Below are 2,634 nucleotides of genomic sequence, written 5' to 3'. Positions count from 1 at the left end.
AAGACTTTTGTCAAGTTGGTTCCATTAAAGAGTACTGATTTTAAAACTAATAACTTAAAACTGCTACACACACACATGCACACACACACACACACACACACACACACACCCCAAATGGTCCACAAAACACTCTCCTTTCCTTTTGAAGGTTTTGCCAATGTATCATTATAATTGATCAGTCTTTTATTATTAAATTTAAATGGCCAATTGACAAAAATATTTCAGAGATTCTTCTTCTACATCTGATTAAGACTGGGGTGGCAAGTATTGGGGATTAAAATCATTTAGCCTTCTGAGCTTTCTGGTCAAACTTAGTGACATTGCCAGCTTCAACTGCCTTCTTGGCCAGTGCCTTGATGACATCCACAGCAACCATCTGTCTCATGTCATGAACAGCAAAATAGAACAGAGGAGGATAGAGAAGTTCTCGACAGATGTAGGCTTGTCAAGAACCATATCAATGATGGTGGCATCATGAGATTTCAAGAACTTAGGGCTATCTTCTAGCCATTTCCCTTCAGCTTAGCAAACCTGTAAGCACTGTGAGCTGTGTGACATTTCAGCACAGGTTCACATCCGGCACTGATTTAGCCTGGATGGTTCAGGGCAATGAGCCATGAAGGTAGCTGTTTCCATTGGTGCACCATTTTTGCTGTCACCACACACATTGCCACAAGGAGCATTGCGACAGATCCTTAATTAAAACTTGATGGTGCATTTCAAAAGACTTTTCTTCAGTTGTAACACTGGCTGGTGTAAAGGTGACCACCATGCCAGGTTTAAGAAAGTCAGTCTCCACTCAACCCACAGGGACAGTACCAGTGCCGCTAATTTTGTAGATGACCTGGAGGGGCAGACACAAAAATCATCAGTCTGATGATTTTGTGGCAGAATGCAGTCCAGAGCTTCAAGCAATGTAGTTCCACTTCCATTGCCATCTTTATGGGTGACTTTCCATCCTTTGAACCAAACCATGTTAGTACTTGGCTCCAGCATGTTGTCACCATTCCATCCAGAAATTGGCACAAATGCTACTCTGTCAGGGTATAACCAATTTTCTTGTAGGTACTGTTTTCCTTAATGATTTCCTCATATCTTTTCTGGCTGTGGCTCAGTGGAATCCATTTTGTTAACATCAAAACTTTGTTGTTTCACACCCAGTATGTAAGCTAGAATGCATGCTCATGGGTCTGCCCATTCTTGCAGATACCTGCTTCCAATTCACTAACACAGCAGCAACAATCAAGATAGCACAGTCAGCCTGATATGTGCCTGTAATCATGTTTTTGATGAAATCCCTGTGTTCCGAAGCATCAATGATGGTCACATAACTTGTTGATCTCAGATTTCCACAGGGAGATATCAGTGGTGATACCATGTTCACATTCAGCTTTCAGTTTATCCAAGACCCAGGCATACTTGAAGGAGCTCTTTCCCATCTCAGCAGTCTCCTTCTCAAATACTTTGATAGTTCTTTTTGTCACTACCACATTTACAGATCAGATGACCAGTAGTGGAGACTAGTCCAAATCTATGTGTCCAGTGATGATGTTGATATGAGTCTTTTCTTTTCCCATTTTGGTTTAGGTTTGGCGGTGGTTTTCATGAGACCCATGTTCTGGTGACAAACCCATCATGAAAGAGAACATTTTCTATTGCTTGACTGTGTCTTAGAATGTTGTGTGTTTCTAGGAATTTAAATTTTCTATGTTTTCCAATTTATTGGCATAAAATTATAGTAATCTCTTATAATCTTTTGTATTTCTGTGCTGTCAATTGCAATTTCTCCTTTCATTTGTATTTTTTTTTTTAACTTGGCTCTTTCCCTTGAGGTCTTGTTGAGTTTGTTGATTTGTTGATTTTATCTTTTCATACATCCATCTCTAATCTTTTCTACTTTTTAAATCTCTGTTTCTTTGATTTCTGCTCTTATCTATTTTTTTTTTCTGCTTACTAACTTTGGGCTATGTTTTCTAGTTCCTTTATGTGTAAGGTTCACTTATTTATTTGAAATTTTTCTTGTTTCTTGAGGTAGGTCTTTATCCATGAACTTCCCTCTCAGAACTGCTTTTGCTATGTATGTCCCATGGACTTTAGCTTTTGTATTTCCATTTCATTTGTTTTCATTCTTGTCTTTGGTTTCCTCTTCAACTTCTTGTTGAACCATTGGTTGTTTAGTAACACAGAGTCTAGTCTCCATGTCTTTGTGTTTTTTTCCAGTTTTCTTGTAATTGATTTCTAGTTCATAGCATTGTGGTTGGAAAAGATACTTGATAATGATTTCAGTCTTCTTTAACTTATTGAGACTTGTTTTGGGGTCTAACATGTGATCTGTCCTAGAGAATGTTCCATGTGCACTTGAAAAAAGTTTGTCTTCTGTTTTGGAATGGAATGTTAAAAGGATAGATAGATAGATAGATATATTTATATCTTTAGAGTCCAATTTGTCTGATGTGTCATTTAGGGGCAATATTTCCTTATTGATTTTGATTGGATGATCTGTCCATTAATAAAAGTAGGGTATTAAAGTTTCCTAGTATTCTTGTATTAGTGTCAATTTCTCCATTTATGTCTGTTAGTATTTGCTTTATATATTTAGCTTTTGTTACTTTGGATGCATAAATATTTATAAAT

General features: G+C 37.3%; 1 pseudogene; it reads right to left on the bottom strand.

Moving 5' to 3' along the window:
• Nucleotides 1–280: 280 nt before the first annotated feature.
• LOC111153373 lies at nucleotides 281–1,577 on the bottom strand (annotated as a pseudogene).
• Between the last annotated feature and the right edge of the window lie 1,057 nt (nucleotides 1,578–2,634).

The sequence above is a fragment of the Enhydra lutris genome, unplaced genomic scaffold, assembly GCF_002288905.1.
Source record: "Enhydra lutris kenyoni isolate GAN:26980312 unplaced genomic scaffold, ASM228890v2 scaffoldscaffold31, whole genome shotgun sequence".
Lineage (NCBI taxonomy): Eukaryota > Metazoa > Chordata > Mammalia > Carnivora > Mustelidae > Enhydra > Enhydra lutris.
The sequence above is the reverse complement of the archived record's forward strand: the minus strand, read 5'-3'. Positions and strand labels throughout refer to the sequence as shown.